Genomic DNA, 14,815 nt, shown 5'->3' on the forward strand with positions numbered 1-14,815 from the left:
TCATCCCCCAGACTGTGGGTCCTTAGACCACAGATAATGTACATATCTACCAAGAGTGGATTTCAAACACTTGCCCCACTCCTGTTCAACCCAAGTCTCTTCCTGAACATTTTCTCCAAGAATGTCTCCTTTGCTCTTGTGCTGGATTCAGTATTCAAGTGATTTTGGTTGATAGTGTTCTACTTGTTGAAGGAAGGTGGAAAATATTTGATCTCTTCTCAAAACTCCCTTTTCCCTCTCAGAGTATGAGCTGTATTATTTTCAGCTTTCTCCCTCTCTCAAATTCCAATTAATTGAGGGCTTCCCTGGTGGCGCAGTGGTTGAGAGTCCGCCTGCCGATGCAGGGGAGGCGGGTTCGCGCCCCGGTCCGGCCCGCCTGCCGATGCAGGGGACACGGGTTCGCGCCCCGGTCCGGGAGGATCCCACGTGCCGCGGAGCGGCTGGGCCCGTGAGCCGTGGCCGCCGAGCCTGCGCGTCCGGAGCCTGTGCTCCGCAACGGGAGGGGCCGCAGTAGTGAGAGGCCCGCGTAGCGCAAAAAAAAAAAAAATTCCAATTAATTGATCTTTACCAATAGAATAGGAAACAGCATTTTATAGCCTTAGATATACTCTCTGATATATTTACAGATAAAATGACTTGCTTCATAAAAATGCAGTGTAGCAGTGGGTAGGTTGGGCAGGGGGGTGGGAGAGTGTGTGTGTGTGTGTGTGTGTGTTATGAGTGAAATAAGAGATGGTTTGTTGACCGTTGTAGCTGTGAATAAGTGCAGAGTGTGAGGGGGTGTTCACTGGACCAATTTCTCTGCTTTTCTGTATATTTAAAATTCTCCACAATAAGAGATTTTTTAAAAATTGCATTTCACATTTGTGTCGAACTCCTATTTAAATTCTTTGTCCAATTTTCTACTGTAGTGTGCATCTTTTCATCTTTCTCTTACTGATTTATTAGTCTTTTGCATATTAAGGAATTTCATCTTTTGCGATATGTGTTGCAAATATTTTCCCATTTTATTCTTTCTGTTATTACCTGTTTTTGGTATGAGAATGTAAGTTTCAATATAGTCACGTTTATCATTCTTTTTCTTTTTGCTATGTTTAGAAGAACCTTACTCATTACTAGGTTACCTGAGACCACAGTACACCTGTGTGTTCTTCACGTACTTTCAAGGTTTCATTGTTTCATTTAAATCTTTGACCTCTCTGGAATTTATTTTGGTGTAACAATTAAGCTCAGGGTCTAGTTTTGTTGTTTTACTTTTATTTATTCCAAATGGGTGGTCAGTTCCCCCAATGTTATTTACTGAACATCCTTCTTTTCTCTACTCATTTGAATGGCTACCTTTATCATATACCAATTTCTCACAAGGATTTGTTTGTCTGAAATCTTGATTTTTTTAAATATTCCTTTTCACCACCTAGTCTTATGCCAGCAAAACTGTTTTTATGACAGTAGCTTTGTGATACAGTATCTTGTGGAGCTGCCTGCCTGTTTCACTCTAAGCAGAATGGAAAACTAGCCAAGGGCTCAGGCTCTGATGCTAGAAGGCTTAGTTCAAATCTTGGCTCCAGCAAGTGTCAGGCAATGACTTAATCTCTCTAAGCTGCTATTTTTGCATCTATAAAATGTGGAAATAATACTACCTGTCTAATGGGGGAATTAAACGAAACTAGCATATGGCAGAACTGGGCTTGGAACATGGTTAACACCCACTAAATGTTAGCTATCAATAATTTTCTAGATAGTTAAGATTTTCTCATATTTACTTTTCCATGTTAACTTTAGTATCATTTTGTCAAGGTCCACCTAAAAAGCGTATTGATTTTGTAACTGAATTGATAGATTAGTTTAAGGCAGATGGGGATCTTTAAAATATTGAATTTCCTTCAGGTTTCAAAAACATGTGATGTCTTTTTTGTCTTCTTGTATGCTTCTTAGTAGAGTTTCATTTTTTTTTTCTTCAGATAGTTTCTGAACATTTCTTTTAGGCTTATTTCTAGGTATTTTATTGTGCTATTTTTGCCATCATAAGTAGTATATTTTCTTCTCATATTTTCTAGCTGGTTATGGTCTATAAGTAGGAAACCATGGGATTATATGTAGGTTAAATTGCCAGACGCGTTGTTTCTAATAGATTATCAATATATTCCCTTGGAGTTTCTAGGTAAACAATGACAACATCTGCAAATAGCCATATCTTTGCCTCTTTCCCATACAATGTTGAAAGTGTCAAGAGCAGTCATCCTTGACTTTTTCCTAACTTTAAAGGAAATGCTAGTAGTGCTTCATAAATAATCATTTTAAATGTTATTGTGTAAGTTTTCTATTGCTGTGTAACAAATTATAACAAACGCAGCAGCTTAAAACAATACATTTTTATTGTGTCACACTTTCTGTAGGTCAGAAGTCCAGGCATGTCCTAGCTGGGCTTTTGCTCTGGGTCTCACAAGGCTGAAATTAAGATGTAACCTGGGCTGTGTTCTCATCTGGAAGCTCAGCTAGGGAAGGATCTACTACTTTGAAGCTCCCTGAAGTTGTTGGCAGAATTCACGATAGCTCACTTCATCAAATCCAGGAGAACACACACACACACACACACACACACACACACACACACACACACACACACGAGTCTCGGCTGCTTCAAGTCTCTGACTCCAGGGAAGGGTCAGTCCCTCTTTTAAAGGGCTTTCCTGATTAAGTCACAACCACCCAGGATAACCTTCCTTTTGATTAACTCCAAGTCAACTTTTTAGGACCTTCATTACATCTGCAAAATCCCTTCACCTTTGCCATATTCTGTTGGTTTGAAGGAAGTCACAGTTTCTGTCTGTACTCAAGGGGAGGGGATTATACAAGGGTATGACTCATTGGGTGTCCCTTAGAGTATGTCCACCACAGTAATATTTTACAAGACATCTCTATAAGGGAGATAGGAAAAATTAATATTTTAACATAAGAGAAATATATAAGATTTCATATTATAAATACTATATAAAATTTTTGTTGGTTCTCTATCTATCTAATTTATGTTTTACAGGACTTTGATAAGTATTACATTCATTAAAATAGGTAATTAGAAAAATGGAGTGACTGACAGAGAAAGAAAAATACTGTATTTTATCACATATATGGAATCTAAAAAATAGAACAAATGAATGAATATAATAAAACAGAAGCAGACTCATAGATATAGAGAACAAGCTAGTAGTTGAGGGAAGGGGGAGGGGCAAGGTGGGGAAGGAGATTAAGAGGTACAAATTACTATGTATAAAATAAACTACCAGGATACATTGTACAGCACAGGGAATATGGTCAATATTTTATAATAACTTTAAATACAGTGTACTCTATAAAATTTTTGAGTCACTATGTTGTACATCTGAAACTAATATAATACTGTAAATCAACTATATCTCAACTAAAAAAAAGAAAAAAAGTGGAGTGACTAAAGACAGAAGCGTATAAATAAAGGCTTCATGAAATATCTCTGGCTTGGAAAATTGTATGGAGTAGAGCATTTGGTTTAGAAAGAGGAATCACCTCTTTGTACCTTAGAGAGATGCTGACCAATACATATTCTAGCAGCAAAATTGGTTTAGCTATAGAAGCTCTTATTGTCCACTGAGAGCTCCTTCTCCAGAATGACTTGTTCCTGTTGTCTTTTGAGCAGGCAAAATCTCCCAAGATTGCTACCACCAAATCAACAGAGATCTGGGGTGAGATTGTGGGGATGGAATCATTTTTAGTTCAAAAATCAACCTCCATGTACTTCTCATGGACTAGTTTTAGGAGAAGGATTTGGGAGAGTTTAGGTTCCATATCTAATAACACCCAGCATGGGATAGCACGATTTCCCAAATAACCACATTAACAACATCAAGTAATGACTGTCTAGATTAGCAAAGGAATTTTGCCTATTGTTATCCAAGCCAAGATTTTCCCAAGAATTACAGTCTAATTTAGTTGTTCATTGTCCCATTTGATTGCTAAATTAAGTCAACTCTACAACAAGATTAAGCAGAAAGAAAATGAATACACTATAAGAGTAGCAGCTATGTGTTTTACAGGAGAGGGCTCAAATATGATGTCTGTTTACTAGGGTTTTTTTTCTTCTTCTGCAAATAGTGTAATGCTCTCTTCACTCCTTTGTAAACTCATTATTATCAACTTTAAGCAAATCTGTTGAGACCTTAAGCTTTGTTTCCATCTTCCTTTTCAAAGTGTGTAGGCTTACATCTGCAGACATTTTCAAAGAGATATCATTGTGTCAGAAAAAAAAATTGGTTGTGGTTTTGTGTACGTGTCATGATTTAATTACTAGCTAAACAGTAAGTGACACTATGGTGAATTTCTGAGTAATGATGAGAGTAATACTCTGGGTAGAGGGGGGTGTTGAGGCAGGATTGGGGACCCCTGAGTAAAAGGTCAACCTGGCCACTGTAAGACAAAATAAGCTGGCAACTTTCTTCTTTGTGATTTATCGGTAATTAAAAACAGATTTGAAAAGGATACATTTCAATGGTGAAATGAAAAACCAAGAATCACCAAACCTAAAAAATGTTTTATTGGCAGCTGCTGTTTCAACGCACCTTGAGGTCAATATTTTAACTAGATAAGCCATTTAATACTCCTGTTTCTATTCTATTTGTAATTGTGTTGGTCTTTGGAATTAAAGCTTGTGGGATGGAATTCTTATTTATATGCGTAAATAAATGTAAACCCTGGGACTTTAAGAGGAAACAATAGAATTGGTGATGTACATACTATGCTTGAACCAATGGTACTTTTCAATCACTCAACCAACTGGTACTGATTGAGCTCCTATTAAGTAGTCAGACCTGAATCTGATGTTTCAATGAATCCAAATGAGAAGTCAAACATGACCCTTTCTCCGCAAAACTTCTAATATAGTTGGAAAATCAGAGCAGTTAAAATCAGAAAGCCGTCTTCACGGGGCAAAATGAATACTAAATATAATGTAGACCTTATGAGTGAAAAAAAAGTGGTGAGAAATGTTGACTGCTGTGATCATAGAAAAGGTTGGGTCTGAATTGTGCCTAGAGAGGGCACTTTAGAAGCAACGAAGGAATTTACATTTGTTCATGAAAAACACTCTGTGCTACTGAGGAGGGTTGTCCTTTCTCATTATTCAAATTATAATTACAAAATGGAAGTCTTGAAAGCTCAAGTGTTTATTCATAATCTTGGCCAAATTCCACCTTGGAAGAGTAAGCCTAGGTTAAAAACCACAGCCAATTCAATTATTTAATTTCACTGTATTAAAGCTCAAGGTTGCCAAATGATCTCATTACCAAATTATATCCTAAGGTCATGCTGGGAAAATAAGCTATTCTATGCAAGACAAACTACTCCCAAGGGCAACTCCTGGCCAATGATATTTTTGAAGTTGCAAAATGGCTGTGTTTTTCATTGCAAAATTCCATCCTCCACCCCTGGTACTCTTGGAGGGTTCCTAGGCTTACCCAGTCTAGTGAAACAAAGCGCTGGGCCAAACAGTTATTTAAAAGACACTCAGTAACACATGAATGACAACTAGTAGCAATCTGAAAGCAATTTTGTAATAGACTTTACAATGGGACAACTTAGGTCTATAAAAATTATAGGAGAAAGCAGCAAGTCGTAGCATTAATGACAAGTACCTTCCACATATTGTTATGATCAGGTATTTACCGGTTGTTAAAACACTATAGTAAGAGATGTCAAACTAGGGGAAATTACAAATAAAGACGTGAAAAGGCTGGAAAGTTCAGCTTTCATTCTTCTCATTTTAGGACCTGTTTTTAAAATGGTGGGACTTTGTAGAAGGAAAAAGTTCAGGTTCCCTCTTAAAAGAGAAAGTATATACCCCTATCAAGGCAAGGAATACCCCCAAAGAAAGTGGTTTTATTGTGCCAGTGAGAAATTCCAGAAAAGGGATATTATAAGAGCCCCTAAGGAGTAGATTCAGGTCAGGGGAAATATATACCTTGGAGAGAGATGGAGACATTAACTTATTTAGAAGCTGGCTCTCTTCAAAGACCCCAGAGTGTAAAGTATCATGTAATTGATCCAAGTGGACAATATGTCAATCAACAAATCTAAATTGAGTTGACTATTATGTGAAAGGCATCTAACCCTCCAAGCTCCTTCTAAATTTTCCGAATGAAAAAGGCCAGCATTGTGCATTGATTGTCTAAGTAATGGGTATTACGGCACAAATGTGTTTGAGAAATGCCCACAGAGATGTTGTAATTTTACTGTGTAGTGTCTGCACACTGTCGTGCGGTAGAAAGGGCTCCCTCTGGGCTTGAAGTCTTGACGTCCTAGGTTCTAATCCTGACTCTCCCACTCAACAGCTTCATGGACTTTCTCAGAGAGTTAAGAGAAGAGTTTGGAAGAAACTCGGTGTGATTTAATCAGAAGACCCCAGGTCTATACTCAGCTATGCAACTCCCTTGCTTTTTGACCTTAGGAAAGTCATTATTAGCTTCTGTTGTTTTTAGTTTGCTTGTTTGTGACGAGGATGAGCTAGATCATCTCTAAAATCTCTTATTGCTTTGCACCAGCCCTTCAAAGTGTAGCATAATTATATTACTCAAAATTACTGTGGATGCTTAGAGATGTATCTTTGCTTTTATGCCAGATTGTTGAGACACTGTGATATTACATTAAGTATTAGAGATTTTGAGGTGAGACCCAAGGACAGGCACTTAACTGCTCTGAAACCTAGTTTTCTTATCTTTAAAACTGGACTAATAATTCCTACTTTACAAGGTCTCTGCAAAGGTAAGAGATAATGAACTACAATGTCTGGCCCATTGTGGACATTCAATAAGTGGTGGTGTTTTTTATCTTCACCTCCGTGAACCACTTGATGCCAAAGTGTAGCATTATTCCTGTGGGAAAATAAAATAGACTTCATAACAATCTACTCTTTCTAGGGGAGCTTTGTGGTAGACAGCATAATACTATCTTTTGTAATGGAGATGGTGATCAGATATGAAATTTTAGGAAAACTTACTAATGGACTCCAGTAAGAGTCCATTACTTTACAAAGGTATTGGATGTTACCTCTGTAATACCTTTTACTCAGATCTTACAGTTAATTCTGACACTTAATGCCCATGGTTTCCACCGGTAGTTAGCTCCAGCAGGCCCCAAATTAACTTAAAGGGCTACAATGTGGACTGGATGAATCTTCTCACCATGGCATTTTTCTTGATCATTCTTTTCAGGCTCCTGTTTTTTGCCACCATTGCTGACATGTTGCTTCACCACTGCTCTGTGCTTCTACATTTTAGCCACATGTAGATACTGCTGGATGCTTCCTCTTTCTCGCAGGCAGACACAGAACAGCAGGCAGGTTTCTGCCAACCTCACCACTTCCCTTCATCGTGTTTGGAGCAGTAGTGATCCTTGTAAGGTGCAAAGTTAGAAACGCTTCACACTTTACACAGTAACGCTCGATTCTGGAATCAACTTTGAATTAATTAACTTATTCCACTTTGGAGCATCTGTCATTCTCTGTTCTTGAACCTGGGACTTCTTGTTGGTTCTCATAAGTAAGCACTGCACGGTCCCTGTTCTCAGAGTTTATAATCCATTGCAGTCTGGGGAGATTAGGAGTAGACAGTCCCGAGAGACAAGCGTGAGCTGAGTGTTACAGGCAGCGGATGCTGCAGGCGCAAGAAGAGATTGCTCTGGGCTGGGCCAGGCTGCCTGCTGAGATGCATGAACTCTTGAGCTGGCCCTTTGCAGCGGGAGAGGAGAGGCCTGGGCCAGGCCTGGGGGCAGGATGGTGCCGACCACATGGTTTGTGCACAGAAGATTCTTATTACACAATCAGTTCATAAGCTCATCTCTGCTGTGGACATTCTCTTAGCCTAACACAGGGAAGAAAAATGGGTGTCATGTACTGGATACGTGAACTTGGCTGGATGATATGTCCATGTAAAGTCCAATTTCTTCAACAGTTACAGCCAACATCAAGGGTTAGTGGCACAATTCGGATGGAACACGTTACTGGGAGAGAGCAGCGCCTTGGTATATGTGAGGTGCCACCTCTCTCTCTGCTGCACATAAATATACATATGCGATGGGTGGGTTTGGGTCATATTTCTCTCTACAGTGTATTCATTTTATGTAAGAACTTATTCACTAATTAATTCTCCTACTTATGTGAATAAATCCAAATGTAGTAAATCTGTAGATTTCCTGGCTCTTCGTTATCTCTGGATTATTTCTGTGATGGATTGGAAGATGTTAAAAAATAATTTTAAAGAAACCTTGGCAGGTATCTAAGCACAGAAAGCAGGAGATTGTGTCTGGGGCTTCTGGCCATTCAGCTCCCAAGCTACTCTTTCTCGTTAAGGGGCTCCCAGTGTTTTAGTGTCCTGGTGCTGCTGTAACAAAGTAGCCCAGACTTGGTGACTTCAAGCAAAAGAAATTCATTCTCTCGCCATTTTGGAGGCTGGAAGTCCCCATTCGAAGGGTTGGCAGAGGCAGGCTGCCTTTGAAGGCTCCAGGGGAGGATTTTTTCTTGCCTCTCTTAGTTTCTGGTGGTTGCCTGTAACCCTTGGCGTTCCTTGGCTGGTAGACGAATCACTCCAGTCTCTGCCTCTGCTGTCACATCGTGTTCTCTTTTTTTATTTTTATTTTATGTTTTTTAATTTACTTATTTTTGGCCACGTTGAGTCTTCATTGCTGCATGCGGGCTTTCTCTAGTTGTGGCGAGTGGGGGCTGCTCTTCTTTGTGGTGCGTGGGCTTCTCATTGCGGTGGCTTCTCTTGTCGCGGAGCATGGGCTCTAGGCGCGCGGGCTTCAGTAACTGTGGCACGCGGGCTCAGTAGTTGTGGCGCACGGGCTTAGTTGCTCCGCAGCGTGTGGGATCTTCCCGGACCAGGGATCGAACCCACGTCCCTTGCATTGGCAGGCGGATTCTTAACCACTGTGCCACCAGGGAAGTCCCACATCGTGTTCTCTTCGTGTCTGAACCTCTGTGCCCAAATTTTCCTTTTCTTATAAAGACCAGCCATCTTGGATTTAGGGGCCACCCTAATCCATTAAGACTTCATCTTAATTTTTTAAAACATTGAGATATATTGACATATAACATTATACTAGTTTCTAACACACAACATGATGATTTAATATTTGTGTATATTGTGAAATGATCATCACAATAAGTATGGTTAACATTTATCACCACACATAGTTACAACTTTTTTTTTTCTGTGTGCCTCATCTTAATTTGATTACATTTGTAAAGCCCCTATTTCCAAATAAGGTCACCTTCATGGGTACTGAAGGTTAGGACTTGAACACATCTATTTTGGGAGGACAACATTTAACCAACAGCCTCCAGGTTGTCCAAGCAGAAGAAGGGGGCAGGGCCGTGCTCCTCCACGTGGAGGTGGCTGGCAGGTAGGGGCACAGTCTCCCTGGTGGACAGAGCATGTGAACTTACAAACTCAGCTTGGGCTTTCTTGTTTGAGTTTGGGATCCTAAGCAGGTGGCCCAAAGCAGCGAGGTCGGACTCCATAAACAACCAGCTGTGGAGTGAATGGCCCTGTGTGTAGCTATGGCACCCGGGTGGGTGAGCGGGGGAGGTTTCTGGCCTCCTCTGGTTCCTGCTTAATTCCTGAGCTGAATTCTCTGGGCTTCCCTTCAGTTCTGTCATCGTCCTTATATCCTTTCACCTAATTCCCTCTCCTTTGTTTAAACTAGACAAAGTCAGTTTTTCTTGTTTGCAAGCAAGAACTATGAGTAATAGAAATATCAAATTAAAGTAATTTATTATCCAAACATTACCAGAAGGTTCCAAGGGGCAGCAGAATCCGGGGACAATTAGCTTCAGAAGAGTAACTGCCATTAAGAACATTAATTGTGGCAGGACATTAAATATTGACTACCAGGTCACCCTTTTGTTGTAAATATTTTATACAAATGACAAAGGACAAAACTCCTTTATAAATAAAGGAGTTACATCAGGAAATTTCAGAATTTTACTCTTCAGTATCCAAAGGTCTGAAAGGGAAATTCAAATTATTTAAAAAATTGTAATTCTAAGAGTTTATGGAACCAGTTCCCCAATGGCAGGTCCATCTGAAAATTTTAAAGAAATTCTTCCACTCAATATGAATTAATTAATTTTCTTAGTTCAACCAATCTGTTAATCAATTAACAATCTGTTAAAATAATTGATTCTCCAAATGATTTCCCAGTTTTTCAGTCCTAAGTGTGGTAAGAGGTCCCTCTACTGGCTACTCTCAGAAACTACAGCTCTCGACCCATGCGGCTGTAACACAGGAATTCAAAAGTAAGCAGTTTACCTTTTATTGTAACCCCCTCGAAAACTGTCTGAGGTAGTAAGTAGCCTCAGGGCAGGAATAAGAAAAGGCACTGATTAGGAAGCCAGCTGTGAAGGAAATCTTGGCCTACAGCTCTCTGAAAAATGAAAATGAAAATGAAAAATGCAAATATTGCAAAAGCCACAAGTGTGAGCCATGTATTCGTTTTTAAATTGCTTAGCGGCCACATTAAAAAAAGAAGTAAAGCAAACCAAGTAAAATTCATTTTAATTATGTATTTTTATTTAACCCAATATACCCAAAATGTTATCACTTCAGCTTGTAATCCATATAAAAAAATTAATGAGCTAGCTTGCATTCTTTTGTTGCCCTTAATTCTTTGAAATCTGGGCTGTACTTTCCACCTGTAGCACAGCCCAGTTTGGACTATAGCCACATTTCAGGTGTTCCATAGCCCCATGGGGCTAATGGTTGTCAATTAGACCACATGGGACCAGGGAAACTCCAATAGCAAGAACAGGGATCAAGAGATATTAGCTGTTTCATAATTTACAGTTCATAGCTCAGGGTGACATCTCACAAGCTGTCCAAAACCTGTTTAGAAACGGAACGTCAAAGATGAATAAACTGGCTGTCAAGAGCTTAAAGGTTCATGTTTTCTTTGTATCGTTGTTGGTGCTACTTGGTACAAAGGGCTCTGCATAGTGGTTTGACGTCATGTATCCAGAGCTTTCAAACATTCAGAACTTCTAGACCAGGGTTTACACCTGTGGGAATGGTAGCAGGGGAATGTGAGCCCAAGCCGGCTCTGGGTATTAAGTTCCTGCTGGACAGTTGTTATGGCTCTTTGTCTTTCCATCTGGCACGTCTCTGCGGGCTCTCAGGACGGCTGCAGCCCTCAGTGGTAGAGCTCTACCCATGACCCGCAGGAATAGCCTTGAGACGGCCCGCCATCACACTCTTGGCTGGCTTTCCTTCCCCCTTCTTGTGAGGTCTGAGGCTGGGTGGGCTAGCGAAAAGTAAGATGCATACATAAAATTAAACTGATGAATTCATGTATATAATTTAACTAATTAAAATAAGTCTATAATTAAACTAATTAAATTTACAACTGATTATGAAAGTCTTTGTCCTCAAGGGCATTTTTGGTGGGTCCGGTTAGAAGGAGCCATGGGTTACAGTGGAAGAGCATGGCTTTTCCAGTGAAGGTAGTCAGAGATGCCCCGAGATTCCTGGATGAAGCTGTTCAACACGCCTGATGTTATTAGGGAAAAATGGAAACAACTTATTCAACAATAGGCAATTACTTAACAATATATCTCCATATAATGGATAGTATGCAGCTTTCAAAGGAAGGTTTCAATGAATGCTTTTCCTCTTTATATTTATTTTTCGGTTTTGTCAGTGTTACCCAAGCTCTGTATGGTTTGTTGTGAAACTTCGGCCCCGCCCACCGTTTCCTCTTCCCACGAGGGAGAACAGAGGAAATTCACCTTCCACTAGAGAAGATGATAAGGGATGTGGTGTCAGTGGGAAAAAGGCAAATTCCAAGTAATTTAATGTATGGAGCTAGAACAGGCATACAAGGAAATGTTTGAAGATACAGGGTAAAGTATGCACGTAATGTGATGAATTTTCAAAAGTCAGACATTAAAATTGTAACTATTTTGACAACTGAATTTAGCACTAAATATAGGGAAAAGAAAATACTCTGGCTTCTTATAAGTCAATCCAGCTACATTCAGTAATCTGGAGGGGACATGACTGATTTAAAACTTTGTCACACTCAGAACAAACTCAGGCACATGCAGGGAGTATCCTGGGCATGCTTCCGTTCCCCAGGATAGATATTAGGCTGAGAAGGCTTTGTATCCCAGCGGTGTAAGGTCCCCGGAAGAGGGTGACCACGGCACTTCAGATGCCCTCCTGCGCCTACACACACTCTCGGACTGCCGTTTCCCCTGCAGGGCTGCCACAAGCTGGTAACCCCAGGGAGAACCTCTCTGTGGAGCTTGCTGTATCCCTGGGCCTCCTCCAGGGTTTGAGGCCCCGGCCCTGCCTGATCCTGGATTCTGAAACTTCGAGGGAGGCTTTATCTCCTTCTACCTCCAAACGACCTGCCGCGGGCTAGAGAGCTTGTGGGATTCCCAAGCTGAACGTGACCTGCTTGCTTCCTTTCCTGTCCTCCCTCCTTCTTCCTCCCAAATGAGAGGGTCTTCATTTTACTGGAGGAGGGGTAGGGCCTAAGGGAACTAGGTCTGCTCTATGATTTCTATTTTCGCATCCTTTCTGCCTTACTCCTTTCAACCTCTTTGTTCTCTAGTTCAGGCCATGCTGGGGTTGGTGGGAGGGCCAGAGAGTGTACATGACACATGCACATGAGCGTGGGAGCCACATGCAATGACATCTCGCAAATCTCCCCCTCCCCTCCTCTGTGCACCAAAGCATAGGGATTCTGAAGTGGCCCTGCGTGGTAGGGTGGTGGGTCAGCTGGTGACATGGGTCTTAGGGAGCACTAGAGCTCGTCAGGACAGAGAGGCCAGCCTGGGAAGACATAGGGGCAGAAGTCTGCACCCTCAGAGATGGCAGGTGTTGGAACTGAGTCAAGAGAAGCATCGTGGTAGGACAATTCAGAGTGGAAAGAACTTAACCTACGTTTATGGACCCTTTGTCCCATGGTTCTGAAAGTTTATTTCTTCTTCTTCTTTTTCATTTATTTAACTTAGAAAGTGTTGTGGTTGGAAACAGATTGCTTATTATTCTTTGGGCATTAAAACTTACTTTCTTTTAACCCTGAGTAAGTGCCTAGACCCTTGAAAATGCAATAAATTAAAAGCATGTGGTGGCTTATAGAAATATTCTCTCTCTCTCTCTCTCTCTCTCTCACACACACACACACACACACACACACACACACGTGCACACCCCCCCAGTACGTCTGAGCGGGTCAAGCTGAGGGAATGTCTCTCCTAAATGAGCTGTCTGACTGAGGTGGCGATGACGTCACTCACTGGCAGTGAACTCTGGGGGCCGTCATCGAGGCTGACAGGAAGTTAGAGAAGCGAGTCCCCAGGGAAACACGTTGCTCTGCTTCTAGTTCCTTGAGATGTAAATATGTCTCCGAAAACGTATATGCGTTCTCTCTTATCACCACATAAAAATGTATCCCTGAGGTAGAGTGAATGTCCGGATGGATCTGCGTGCTCAGCATTCCTTCCTCAAAGGTGCAGTTCAGGACCCTCATTCCTGGGGTGGCTGGGGACCTGAAATGTGATATTTTTAACAAATGTAACCCCAAATTCCTTCCCCGCCCTTCTTCAAAGTGTGAGTTCATTGTGCTGAGCCCAGATTCAATAAAGAGAGGCTTGCCCCACACCCTGAGGAAACGTTCTTTTTGAATGTGTAACAGAAATGCAATCATTTCTAGAAACTGGAAGCCGGTGATTCTCTTGTAGGGGCTTGCGGGGACGATCCTTTATTGGAACACACCTCCCTGGGAACTGTGCCCAGTCCCTGGGCAGAAAAGCTGCCCAGTCACACTTGCATCCCAAAGCCAAATATCCTGTCTTATCAGGAAATGAATGGAGCCTCCTAGACTTTTTATGGGAGCAGAAGAGGGGGTGGATTTGACCAAGGTGAGAGAGAGGAAGGAAGACTTGGAGAAAGAGAGGAGCAGATCCTCACTGGTTTAGAATTATCCAGAAAAAATTGAGTTCGGATAGGGAAAATTCGGAATTATGGAATACTTGAAACATACTTTAATGTTCTGAAGCACTGTATATAACAAACTAAAATACCTATGGTTAGTAGTCAACTAAATGAAAAATGGACTTTTTGGAGTCCTACATCATATATTAATACATGCTAAATATAAAAAAGTTATTTTGAACTTTTAAGCATATATAATCACAGTACCATATCTACATGAGAATAAGTTTCAAATTAGTGAAGTCAAAATCAATGGAGCTATTTGGCTTATTACTAGTACTAAAGTGATTATTGCCTAATAATCTAAATGAGAACTGCTCTAAGGTCTTTGAAAAGACATTTGAGGGGTGTTCCCCTTTCCAGTGGAACAATTTGAATTCAAAGGTCTGTAAGGATATACCCTATTGGTAACAGACTCAGATATCAGGAGTGCCGACTCATATGATAAGGGTAGTTTTAGTGTTTGAAGAAACTACCAAACTGTTCTCCAGAGTGGCTGTACTGTTTTCCATTCCCGTTAGCAGTGTATGAGAGATCTACTTTTTTCCCATCCTCATCAGCATTTGATGTTGTCACTATTTTTTTCTTTTAGTTGTTCTAATATGTGTGCAGTTCCACTAAATCTTTTATAATGCAACAAAAACATTATCCCACTGAAAATAAAGTTTGTGGGATCTGTAGAGAATGGGGAAACTTGACAAGTTCAGGGAAAAAAATCCATAGGAATGTAATGTGATAAATGTCAGTCTGTAAGTGTGAAATGCACACATTTCAACAGAAGCCCATTGCTTCCAAGG

The sequence above is a fragment of the Physeter macrocephalus genome, chromosome 19 (assembly GCF_002837175.3).
Source record: "Physeter macrocephalus isolate SW-GA chromosome 19, ASM283717v5, whole genome shotgun sequence".
Classification (NCBI taxonomy): Eukaryota; Metazoa; Chordata; class Mammalia; order Artiodactyla; family Physeteridae; genus Physeter; species Physeter macrocephalus.